The sequence below is a fragment of the Ciconia boyciana genome, chromosome 2 (genome assembly GCF_034638445.1).
Source record: "Ciconia boyciana chromosome 2, ASM3463844v1, whole genome shotgun sequence".
NCBI classification, from domain to species: Eukaryota; Metazoa; Chordata; class Aves; order Ciconiiformes; family Ciconiidae; genus Ciconia; species Ciconia boyciana.
In genome coordinates this window covers 115,467,701-115,481,317 of record NC_132935.1, presented here as the reverse complement: position 1 = coordinate 115,481,317, position 13,617 = coordinate 115,467,701, and the positions used below count along the sequence as shown (strand labels likewise).

At 38.1% G+C, this 13,617-nt stretch overlaps 1 protein-coding gene across 5 annotated transcripts in view; it reads right to left on the bottom strand.

Moving 5' to 3' along the window:
- Positions 1 to 13,617, bottom strand: part of SEPTIN7 (septin 7) — a 66,493-nt gene that overhangs the window by 28,775 nt on the left and 24,101 nt on the right. The window lies entirely within an intron of this gene.

Sequence of the window (13,617 nt, the reverse complement as noted above, 5' to 3'; positions counted from 1 at the left end):
ATTCCCACAGCAAAGATTACCCCCATTCACAGCTCTACAGAGACAAGAGCAAGAATTTCAGATCAACTACTTATTACAGTATTTAAAAAGACAAGTCTTTTGCTTAGTTTTCTATTGTAAAGAAACTACTTCAACACAACAACTCACACTGGCATGAGAACTAAGGAAAAAAGTATATGAAAATGATGCTTTCTGTTTAAGTTTTCATACACAGTGCTGTTAGTATGTTCACCTAAACAGAAAGAGTCACACAGAAATTTGCTCTTAAGCTAACAAATTTGGGTGCAAACTACATACCTTCACTGGGGGAGGAGAATGAGCCACACTGCCCACACACTTTGAAAAGAAAAAACCTAATCTGCTAATCCCTCCATCCCCAACAAATAATGGTTGATTTAGAGACTAAACTCAGAATGCTTCAGAACTTGTCTTGAGATAAATGCCCTGGGTTAATGCAAGTAATCAAGAGTTACAAAAGAGAAAGCAGTTATGAACCTCGGTAGACAAGACCTTGTCTCCACTGTAATAGCCAGCTCTATTTCATACACAAACTAGCTTATACACACCAGCCATCTCAATTACAATGGTGTAGCACAAAGTCTCTGCAGTACCAAACAGAGCAATCTGATTAGCTATACTGTAAATGGATTAGCAGCTGATGAAACATTACAACCAGAGCTCCTGCAGGCTGGCTACATTATTAGTAGTGCTTGCTCTTCAAACCCCACCCTGTCCGGCAGATGAGCTAACCCATGCTGCAAGCAGGGTCTGGCCACAGCCAGGAAGATGGGCTGCAGCAGCCAAGAAACAAGGAGATACTCAAGTTATAACCTCAAGGTAGCAGTGCTGGGAACACTAACCCCAGCACAACAGCTATATGTCAGCCAGGCTTGCTGACAAGCATTTCATCACTACCACTGCAGATTTTGCCTTTTTCTGTGGTCAGATGCATTAGACATTTCAGAACTACGTGGTAAATACAGTGCCTAAAAGTGTCTGGTTGTAAGGGACACACAACTTCTACTCTGCACTTGCAAGATCTTTAGGGCAGGGTCAGCTGCAGCTGAAAGGCTTCCCTACCAAGTTAGAAAGCAATAGAAAGAAGCTTCTGAAAAGCACAGCTTTCCAACCTCATAGCTGCAGCCAGTCTGAAGCTCAGCCTTCTCCATCTCACAACTCTGCTCAAGATGCATGTATCATTCCAGTTAAACTGAAGAGTTTATCCACCCTACTAAACCCCTCAAGAGGAGGGCTCCGATTTTACAATGTACAATTCATACCCTTTTAGCGAACACTGCTTTTTTAGTTGACCATAATCTTGCAAGAGGCTCTCTACTGCACTATTGAAGAAAGATTTGTGTATCAGATTCTACTTCAGTATACAAAAAGGGTTGTCCCTTCTTCTCCCTTCTATTATGGTTATTGCTGGTCTTAACACGCTACAGAATTTAAAGTAGAAAACACTCAGAACAACCACTTCTCCCAAAAATCACAGTGCTTGTCAAGTTGCCATTAAAATTCAACATATGGAAATATAAGATTTTCAGCTTTGAAAGAATGTGATGGAAAACCAGCAGCTCACCCTAGATGGTTCCTGCAGCTGTGGCACTCCACACCAAGTAGCTACTGAACTGCTGAAGCATTATGCCCTGATAAACTTGAGGTTTGTTTTCCCCCCTCCCTGCCTTACAGCCACAAGGATAGGAAGGCAGTTTTGAGACGAAATTAGTGAAAAGACAAGTATGCTAAGGATACTTATGCACCACCTTGTTCCCAAAGGTGCCCAGCCTGCTAGATACCCCTACCCATGCTAACTTTAATCAGCCAGTGCGGATTATAACAGTTTAGACTGCTTAACTGCTACCAGTAATTGAGGTATTACTTGTAAGAGTTTACATCACTACAGTTGTGCCTTAGACCATGTAATAGTCAACACCTATGATGGTAGTAAAAGGCCATAATATCAAATGAAACAATTACATTGAAACTGTAGTTAAAAACCATAACTGGAACACTCAATATTGTACTATGGGAAGTCATACTGCTTCCACTGGAATCAAACAGGAATTTCTCTGCTGACTACAGGGAAAGCAGAATTAAAGAAACCAAGTGTATTTGAACAATTATAGCAGCCTTTTTGGACACATTAAAATATTCTGATCTTAGCTAGAAATATGGTAAGAAAGAAAAACAAAACAAAACACACAACAACAGACCCCAAACAAAACCCTCTGTTCTTCCCATGTAGAACTTTGCTCAATCCAGATCTACCTGAAAGGATTCCCTATTGGCAAGGCTGGGAATGCAGCTTCCAAGGATGCAAAAGGCTATGAATACAACAAACAAAACACAAGAGAACAGGGAAAACAAGTGGAATTTGCTTTGCCTTAACATGGAAAAAAAAACACCACACAAAACCCTCATCCCAAATAAAATGCATCTTCCCACTCTCAGTAAGCATTTCTGTTAAGATTTTGCCCTTTCACCATTACATGAAGTGGCATAAGGATGCAGTGTAATAGAACCATTTCAGCAGTAATAACTTCCAATCACTCAGCGTGAAATGTTTTCAGCGTGAAATGTTTTGTTTCAAAAAGAAAAGATAAAAATACTTTGACTTTGCAGGGTAATCCTGAATCCAAGAGTTTAATTATTTTTGGTATTCAGCTATTGCTTTTACCTTGCCCTCACTCTCCCACTAAATATTTCAGATACACTTCAAGTTCTTCTGAACAAATACACAATTCTTTTTCTTCATTATTTTGTGTCTCATGTTTATCAGCAAATTAGTGTTTCAAACTTTCAACATTTTCTCAAGCTATTTTTCCTCTATAGTCAATTCAAATACATGGAGCTGGCCACTCTCACTGGTAGAAATAAGCATGTACTTTTACTAACACACTCCTGTCAGTCTTGCAAAGGACAGAATCTTTTATCAGCCCCTACCAGAGTAGCAAAAGTTCCAACTCTTCTCAAGTCTATGGATTTCTAAATGGCCGTACAAATATTGGAGCTTTTCTTATATACTTGGGTTAACAATTACCTGTTGACAATTAGCATCTTTATACAGATGGCCCACTGCACATCATCTAAAATTAACCTTGGATAGCAAAATTTCTTCTTCTGTGAACAGAACACTGATTGAGTACCTCCCTTTTCCTCTACACAGATGAGACTAGCTGTAACATGAGAAGGGAGACAAACCCCCCCACACACACATTCAGCTTTTTCTTTTGTATCTTAAACACATTTTGGGGGGTCAGAAGAGACCACCAGCAACCACTGGAATGGTTTGCAAACCATGGTAAATAGTTTCCAGAACAATATTAAAGCAGATAAGTACAGAGAATTAACAATTAAAAAATGGGAACAATGAAGTGCAATCCATGGGAGTGGGGGAAAAGCAGTGCTCGAGAGATGAAAATAAAATAATTAACTCAGGTTGTTCTCAACTGCGCTACAGAAATCTTTCACCTTCATTTCCAAATCACTCCTAATCTGTGATAACCCATTAGAAAAATCTACTCACTGCTAAATTGCAAGTGTTTGATATGTGGTTTTTTTCAGTTCAACTACTATACATCAGCTCTTGTTATTACTTCATTATTAGAAAGAAACTTAAACTGCAAGCATCTCCTCCCTATGGTAAGTGAACTGTTATCTTAAATCTTAATGATGCTGCTTTTTTCACTGTTCATTGTCATGGCACATTGAGAATGTAGCATATTTCCAATCGCCTCCAACTTTTCAGCCTCCGCCATTCTTACTCAAATACCTACAACAGAAATGGACAAGCAGTCCAGTCCAACCAGCTTCCAGCTTTATATGTAACTCCTACTGGAAACTGCTTTTTTCTCATTCATATATCACAGCTCCTGATAACGCACCACACTACATCTTCTAGCTACCACATCACTCTGAAAATCCAGGATCAGTTTTCTACTGTATTTTTAGGATCTTGTTTTCTAAAATACAAGCCCTGAACTTAAAAGCATGACTTGCATTCTTAGATTTATGACCCCATGTGAGAGTTCATTAAACATATCAAGTGATCAAGATCACTAACCAATATTGAACATTCTCAGTGTGCTCTCTGCGTGTTTTATTTCCTACCTCTTAATTAAATAAGAAAGAAATTACTCTTGCAGAAATCACCAGAAGTTTTTCTATTCTTCACTAACAATTGGCTATCTACCAGTCAAACAGTATTTCATGCTCATGCCCTGTGACAGTCAACTGCACCACTGGGAATGTGACCACACATGCTATTTGTACTTCGGAATTTCAAGTTGCTTTCCCAAGCTCCAGGTGGGATTACAAGACTGCCCAAGAACCACTCACCTGCAAGGAAAACACTTTGGGCAATCACAGCATCATAAACTGAGACTTCTGTTAAATTGCTCAAAGAAGTATGCTTTGTGTACTGTTGCCAAGAAGATGACCCAGTCTCTGTCACTGTATCTATTAACTGAGAAGAGTAGGAACTGCAGATTCAGAAGGTGCATTACAACTCTGGTGGCTGAGAGAAGGTAACTCACCCCAGTGGGGCTTGTAGCTTATTAGAAACAAGCCACCAACACCTAATATCCTAGGGTAAATGGGTTTTCTACAAATTGCACAGTTTTTTTCAAAGCTTCCACTGCATTCTATGTAGAAGTCTGTATTTAGAGTTACTTGATACAGTCAAACACAAGCTGCAGTTGCTTTACTGCTTTATCAGAATGAAGATATCCAACAATACGTTTCTTCTCTGATGAGAGGAGGCAGAGATATTTAGTGCATTTGATAGCCCCAAAGAGTTATTACAAAGGGATCAAATTCAACAGAAAAATGTTGCACTTCTCCACAACTTACATATACAGAATGTTTACATCAAAGCATATTTTATTTTTAGCAGGTGAGCCAGCTTTTTCATGGATTTTTTTCCATTTTGTAAATTCTAATTATTGTGACAGTTTTTGCTTAAAATACAATCCCATCAGTTCGATGCTGGTGACTCAGAGGGGTAAAAAGCTTGTCAGAAGACATAAAAAATAATGCATTTCATCTTTCATCCTTGTACAATTCACAGTTTAGGTGCACGACAACACCTGCAGCTTTATGCAAAAGTGCAACGGCTTTGGCAGCACCGTAACACACAGTTTTTTGCTTTTATACAGAAGGGAAGAATGAATATACAGAATGAATAATCAAAGAGCCTGAACTACACCGAATGGTATGATGGAACCATCCTCTCGCCGAGGGGGAATCATGCTTTGCTATCTCATTATAGATGACCACAAAACCGGAGACTACAACATGCTTTTAAGTCTGATTTTAGAAGCTTTTGTAAAGGCAGTTCCTGCCTTCAGCACTCTACAAAATACGAACCAGTATTTCAATAAACATACAAGAACATTCAAATGACACCCATCAGGAGGAAGGGTGGAAGCAGCACCATGCTACACAGCTGCTCCCACATATCTACAGTTCCATGTAGGATGGTATCATGCAAAAACTTGCAAAAAGTTCAACTTTGTATTTTATAGACATTTATAAAGGAAAGAAAGGCAAAGCTCCACCATTTCACAACTTGAATTTAGAGCATAAATCATGGCTATCAGCAATAAATTAACTTTTGCCAATCAGCAACTGCATCAACAGCAACAAAATTTCAGCATTCAGGATATAGTAAGACAATTTAATCAACTTTCTTAGGCCAAAATTTAAATTTTAAGTGCAATAACCGAGGACAGACTCTTGGCATATTGTTCCTGTCACAGATGCCATTTAAGTAATTCAGAAAAGCCACTGAAAGCAGGGAGAAGTACTTCAGAAGACTATTGCAACAGATTCTAGACAGCATTTTTCAAGTACTATTATTTCCCCTCAAAGCAGAAGCAGTTCTAGCTTTCTACAACTGACAGATTAAAATGACCATGAAACAATGGCTTACCTTCACAGGAGAGATTTTGGCTGCTGACAAAAGAAATGGTCCCCTACCCCCAACCCACCACTTGCACTAGAATTCATAGTGCAGCATGGTGAGGCAAGAAGCGATCCAGCAAACCAGGGCATTAGGGGCTTGAGGGTAGGAAAATGAGTGAAAGACACCAGACAGAGGAGGTAAGTCAAATCTACAGGTTTCCAAAAAGAGGGGAGGGTAAATGTAAAAATCTGCATTTAAAACTAGACCTCTTTTCACAAGCCAAAGACTTTGTGACACTTCAGAAAGAAAGTCGCGTTTGCTCTAATTACGTATTATAGGCTTTGCTCCTGATAAATAGCACGTCTGCAAAGTAGCCATTTAAAATAAGATATGTTAATTAACTAAACATGAGGCAAAGAAAGCAAGTTTTCAGCATTTTAAAAAAGTTCTAGTCTAGTAAAACCAAGGAACCAAAAATCACAAGTTTCTCTTCATTTTTAGTTCTTCAACGTGACTGCAGATGAAAAAACACATCCCATGGCATTGGTCCACCCATATCTAGTACCAACAACAGCTGAAGTGTGACAACCTGGACTTCAGCATCCAAGCTTGCATGGAATTACAAGTATGCAATTAGCAGCTGCAGCCCAGGCTTGTCAAAGCTTACCTTGTATTGTTTTCTGTACTAGTTAAAAGAAAACTCCTATGTCTGATCAAGCTGTAGGCATACTGCAATACAGTTTCAGAGACATTACAAGCAACAAGAAGTTGTCAAAACTGACCTACATGGAAATCTGAATGCACAAGCTATCTGTGAAATAACTGAGTTAAGGGATTCAACTGGAAATTACAGAAGCTGCAGAGCTACAGGACAACAAATCTTCTATGGTTAAACCTCATAACCAGCATATACCTTGAATTTTCACAGGCTTTGACAAAGCCAAAATAAAGAGCCTTCACAAGAGAAGAAAAACCCATATTGCTTCAAAATGAAAGCAAGAGGAACAAAACCAGTTGTGAAAGATGCTGAAGAAGGATGCTTTCTTTAAGGCTAAGAAAGCATACATCTGAGACCACCACTGCTTGTTCTGGAAGAATTATGCATCTAGAGAAAGCTGCAGAGCTGGACTTACTCTCTGGAGACATATACAGTGACAAATAATTGATTAAATTCCCCAATTATATGAACTTAAAAGAGAGAAAGATGATAGGAACATGAAATTTGTCATCTATACATTACTATTGACAACTAATTGTACAGCAGTTCCAGTACATAGTTTCTAACATTTGCTGACTCAAGAATGAAATGTATATTAATCAACAGATCACAGATTAATTAGTCACAGTAGGATCTTTCATTACTCTGGCAGAAATAAAACCCACACAGCTATCTACATGCTCATGAGAAAATAACAAAAGAGTGATTGGGTTTACTTAATATTTAAGACCAAAATACTTGGTACAGATACAGGGTCAACACCTTAAAGATAGTACAGCTTGCATTACTCACGTTCTACTTAAGAACAAGAAGTATTACAGATCTACTCAAGCAAAAGGAGAGAAAGGTGAAGCATACTAGGTAGGATGTTACTCAAAAAAAAAAAATCACCCAACTGATACATCTAAGGCATGAATATCACAGAAAATTTCAAAAGGACAAAAAAAATTATTTTTATTTACATGGGAACTAATGAGTCTCTACAGAACTCTACAGAGCATCTAGATTGACTTACTCAACACTGTATCAGCTCTTCCCTTGAAAATTTATGCATGAACACAATAAAAACTACTGGAAGTAAGTGGTGAGTGCTCTCAAAATAGCCCAGGTGGGAAATTCTGCTATTAAGCCAATCCACAAAAATCTGTCAGAGGACTGAACTTAGATTTCCAGTGCTAGTCAAAATTTCTTTCAACACCTTATACCTTGTCTCTTGATGCCTTCTCTCCTTAATGTCTTTGAAGCACTTGTTATTGCAGGTAGCATGAGGGAAACTATGTTAGGACAAGACACTTAACTGGCATGAGTGGCAAGAGAAAGATACAGATAGCTTGACAGAATTCTGCAAATTTTCCCCAGTGATATTACTTTTGGGGCAATAAGGAATGAAAAAGTTGGGACAATGCCATTTGCAAGTTAGGATAATTCTGCTTTTCAATATTTGGTCTAGCATTAGTCAAACAAGGAGCAAAAGAATCGCAGAGATGTGGTCTGCCAGATACACTGCTGCCACTTCTAAGCAACCTTGGCAAAATACACAAATTCGATACCTTAATTACTTGGGGGTGGTTACATGCTTTTGTTTCCATAAGACAGCTTCCACTGTAGTTGTAAAAATAGGTATTTTATCTCTAACAAAGGCTGAGGTAGGTTGGAAGAAGCTTGTGTTGTCAAGACTACACCTTTTTTAAGGTGGTGAGAACTGTTTTGCTTAAGTGCTAAGCCATTGCTTCCAAATTGCTGCCACCACTATTTAGTTTTCTAATAATTACTTAGAGGAAAAGTGAGCCGCTTTTGTAGCCAACAACAAAAGCATACATTTACAAAGGTGAAAGGAAAACGGATAGGTCTGATAAGGTGATATCCTAAGACCTGTCTAGGGTGCTTGCTATGTTTTGCAGCAGATGAGCGTGAAGGACAGACATGGGAGGTGGACCAGGACTCCTTCTGGAATTCCTGCCAGCTAGGGAGGACACAGCCCAGAGCCAAGGACGCAGAATCGGGTAAGTCACAGGCTTGTCCTTTACAGAAGGTGAGGATGATATACAATGCGTTTAGGCAAAAGAAATACAAAACAAATTCTTAAAATATTTTCTCACATAAATTCTTAAATCATTCAGTCAAATGCAATGTGAAAAAAAAAATACTGACTTGGTAAGTTAGTGAAAATCTGACATCCTCTCTTCTCTCTCAACATCTGCTGAGTGGTCAGCTATTGGTTTCTGCTATGCCTGGCACTGATGTAGCAGAAAAGTGGTGAATAAATACTTGCCAATAGTCAGTTTCCTCTAAATTAGCAACTTTGTACATATTCCACATTTTTGTCAGCAGTGTATGCCTCCAAGACCTAAAAAATAAACAAATCTTGCCATTTCTCCTCCACTACAGTGCAATGGTATCCCTTTCAATTAGCCTTTTTAATGCAAAATATCACAAAAATCTCACTTCATATCCTATTTCAATGTTTATGCTACTCTAAGGCTCCAAGTTTCACTGTAGATTTTAAAGTTACTTGCTTTTGTAGGGCTAGCAGCACATAAAATATTCTAGTAATTTCTACATTCCTTAAGTTAGAATATGAGGATACCACCTTTGCAGTACTATGGTTTTTCATTTTATCTTAACTTCAAAATCTGAATTGAAAAAGTCCCATGTTGCCCTCCCACAACAAAAAGCTTCCCACTCCTCATGTGCCATCTTTACAAACTTGCTTGAATAGGAATCTGACAATTACTCAAGTTTGTTATTGAAAGTGGTATATCATATACTTGCTCATACTGAAATAGTAATTCTACTAATGAGACTTTACAAAAAAATTAAGGAAAGCTTCAGTGATTCATGGAAGTCCAAATAAGATACAACTGATTAACACATAGTTATTGTTTACAGTTTAACATGTGTGAAAACTCCTCATTTAATAAAAACTTGGAGAGTCATTTGAAAATACATACAAATAAGATTTCCGTACCCCACAAATGTTTCATTTGAAACACACATTCTAAACAACTGATTTAAAGCCAAGACTGTATTTATGCTAAATGATATGTCATTTACAAAACATTAAGTTGTTCTTTTTAAAACAAGGAACAAAGACTTGCCTTCATCCTACACCACATCGGGCAGGTGCAATGACCAATGCTTCAAAAAAGTGTCAACTCAAAAGCATGTTGCCAAAGTGTAGAGTTATGCATCCATTAACATCAGCTGATCGGATGCATGACTTCAGCTGAGCAGCGCTACAGGTTGTGCTCTTCCCCTGAGCTCTCAAAAATTTCAGACAGATACAGAATCCACAAAATACAATTTTTAAACATCCACCTAGGAATATTTTTCAGTTGCATCCTACAAGACTGACTCGTGCACAGCTTCATTTAGTATTTTTAGTATGAAGGTATCCATAGAATAAGCTGTTCTTCCAACTATAGAAGCCTTAAAATTCTTCAAGGAAAAAATCTCTCAGACAAACATAGATCCTTCATTACAACCACCACAGTATAGTCAGCAATTATAATGAAGATTTTTAGCCAAAAGCAAGCATATTTCAATGCAACTGAGGCTCGTTTTGACAAGTTTCTGAAACAAATGCCTCATCACTGTTTTATCAACCATTACTGCCACCAAAAAGAAAAAATACTTTAATCCCAGCCTCCACGCCACTCCTCCTTTGTGCTGACACAAGACTTTTCCTTTACAATGCAGCAAGCAGACTGAAGACTAACCTTCCTTGCAGCTCCCAGAAAACTCTCCAGCTGGATTCACACACTAATCCAATTTGGGCCGAGTGCTATTAGTTCTTTCAGCAGCAGCACAGACTTAAAATCTGGTTGAACCAGGTTAAAATCTGAACTTCAGCCTAGAGGAACAGCTGCTATTGTTGGATCACAGTTTTTCCTAATTAAACCTGAACGACACTTCATAAATGCCATTGAGGCCAGTATGCCCCTTCAAGTACTTAAAAATGATGGAGAATCATTTTTGTACTCTTATTTACACAACTGAACCCTCTACATCAATGAACTTTCCCATCCAAGCATCTTCAAGAGGTTGCCCACTATATTAAGAAACAGTGTGAAAAGGGAATGCCAGAATCTGTAAAAAAAAAAGACTCGGTAAAAAAAAAAAAAGCTCTACAGAAAAACCAGTCGAAAAGAGGCTGACCACATATGGAATGCACAGTTTAATTTTTTCCCCTTCACTTTGTTCTGTTTTTCATTAAGCAAGAAAACCCTTCAAGTTTTTTGTTTAGTTTTTTTTTTTTTTCCCCCGTTTCTTTTCCCCAAACAAAGAGTACTCAAATCTCATTTTCCTAACAGTCACCATAACCTGGTGTGGGAAAAGAAGCTGACAAGCGCGCAATACTGAAATGAAAATACTAATTTAAATTTTACAGTTTTTAAAGATGTGCAATTGCTGAAAAGCTAGGAAAAAAAAGAGAAAAACACAGACCTTGAAATAAACAAGTCTAATAGTGACTCCAGTGCCACATTAAAAAAGTAGTTTTCTGTACAGTGTTTTATCCATTAACATCTGTGACGCTAATAGTCCTTGCCACGTTCCGATCGGAAACCTCTCAAAGGAACCAGCAATCTTGGAGACAGCAGCTCTAGTTATTTTCCAGTGGTAACTTTATGCTGGTCACATTACAGATCTACCAACATTAAAAGGATCAAAAGAGGACTAGAAAAAGACAGTTTGCCACATCAGATTGGTCGGTGGAAAAAGAGCCATGTCAAAGAAATCCACTGGTATCAATATTAAAAAAAGCAGCCAGATGAGGTAAAGAACTGCAAACCAGAGTCATGGCTAAGGCAGTGACTGCCAAGGAATTTACATTGATTCTAATATTTTGAAAAGGAAGATGCAAGTCTGGATTCTTCCTAGCTGTTTCCAAATGCTACGGCTAAAATAGGTCATTGTGTAGTACAACATCCTTGTAAAAGGCCGAGGGGGCGGGGGGTAACTTCTACAGTTTCAATAACACCAGTTATTGTTCAGACTCACTATGATGAAAAAAACAGGGCAAGTTTTTGTATTTGAATATCCATAGTGTTATCAGGAACTCTGTTCTCAAAAGTAAAGGCAAGATAACAGCCAAGTCAAGATCACAAAAATGAAGGTGCAAATGATAGGTGCAAATCCTCTAAAAGATAGGGAATTAAAAGGATGAAGCCAGCAGATTCAGCAGTTATGTTGCACTGTAAGGTGTCTCAAACATCAACACTCATCAGAAGGTAAAACAGCATGTAAGCACACAGCAGAATCAACAGAAGACCTGGGGTTGGGATGAGGGGAACTGAGAGAAGTTGGAAAGTCTTCAAAAAGTATAAGGAAGTTTGAATAAAAGTGAAAAATAAACTGCTAGCTATATCTGAAAATAGCAGCTATACATAGGCAGCCCAAATCTACACTGCTTATGATCAAAACTTCTCAACAGTGAAGCACTTAAGCCACGCAGGCTAATCAGAAAATAAGGACAGACTCCTAAATCAAGTATCAAAACGGGAGAGCAGTACCAGTCACCCCAGCATCCAATCATGCTGCAGTGAAATAGTCCTACAGAAAAATCAATCGGAAAGCTGTGGAAAATGGTTTTAGGCAAGATTCAGACTTCAGCAAAAATCTCTGCTGCACTGAGCTGTGTTACAGTGTACATCAATAAGGCCCTCTGCTCTCCCAAGAATGTTCCTTCCAAAAATAAACTCACCATAAACAACCACAACAAACTTCCTATTTACATTATGTGTTTCAGGATAAATACTTTTTATAGTTTGATCTAAATTCATCTGTACTGTAAAATAAAGATCAAGGTTGTCACTACTACCCCTGCAAAAGATCACCTTTCCTTCCAAATTTCCATAAAGGTTTTTTTTCCTCCTTTTTTCTCATCTCTAATAATACTTCATTTGAATTATAGGCCTAAATTGCTCCAGAAAGAATTCAAGTACTGAAATGACCAGACTTATTCAAAATTGGACATAACTTGCTACTTTTACCACCAGAGTTAGATTTCACAACATCCTCCACCCCCTCAGAGACGCAGCACTGCTATCTCTATCAGGACGCCGTACTTTTTCTTTCAACTATACAGGCAAGTTCAAAAATAAAATAAAAAAATTCCTTCTCTATTAGCTAACTGGCTAATTACTGGAAAAGAAGCATCCTCCTGCCTCTAGCCCCCTGCAAAAAGAATAAGATGTCTACTCTTGTCTCTTCTTAGATTTAAGGGCCTCCCCTCTCCCCGTCATGACCATAAGCTGTGTCTTTTCTGCTGCTTAAAACAATCCTGAAGGACTGGACACAAAGTTTGCATATTTCTGGGTCAAAATTTTTCCTAAAAGATACCTAGCCATGATTCTGAAAGAAGCCATTTAAAGCATATGCAATAAAGACTTAAGTTGAAACACTTATTGAAAAATAAAGTATTTCAACTAGCCACTCCTGAAGTCCTTGTACCAGGCCTACTGAAAGTACTTCAGCAAAAAGCATATGCCAAGGTTGTTTTTTTGTTTTGGTTTGTTTGTTTGTGGGGGGGGGGGGCGGGGGGGGGGCGCAGTGGTTTTTTAATTTGAAAGGCTTCATTGCAATGATTAAAAGGGCTAATTGCCATGAGCAAGGGAGACCACAAAGTGACCTGGATAGCTTCTTCCAGTCCCAAAGTATAGAATTTTTTAAATTATTATTTATTTAAATATAAATTGCCCATAAAGAGCTACATTAAGATCTTTAAAGTGACTGGACAATGTCTGCAGCACAGGAAGAAATATAAAGGCCATTTTCAGCTATAATGCCTCTGAGAGCAGATACAAGATAACATTAAATTTGTTATTTCAAATTAGGTCAGATTTGCTCAAAGCTACATCGATTTCACAGCATTTGTACAGAAGCACAAAAAAATTTGGTCACATCTTTATTACCGACTAGATTCTAAAGAGGTTTTCACTGGTTTAAGATTAGGAAATTGATCCTAACAGCAAAAATATCATTACAACTA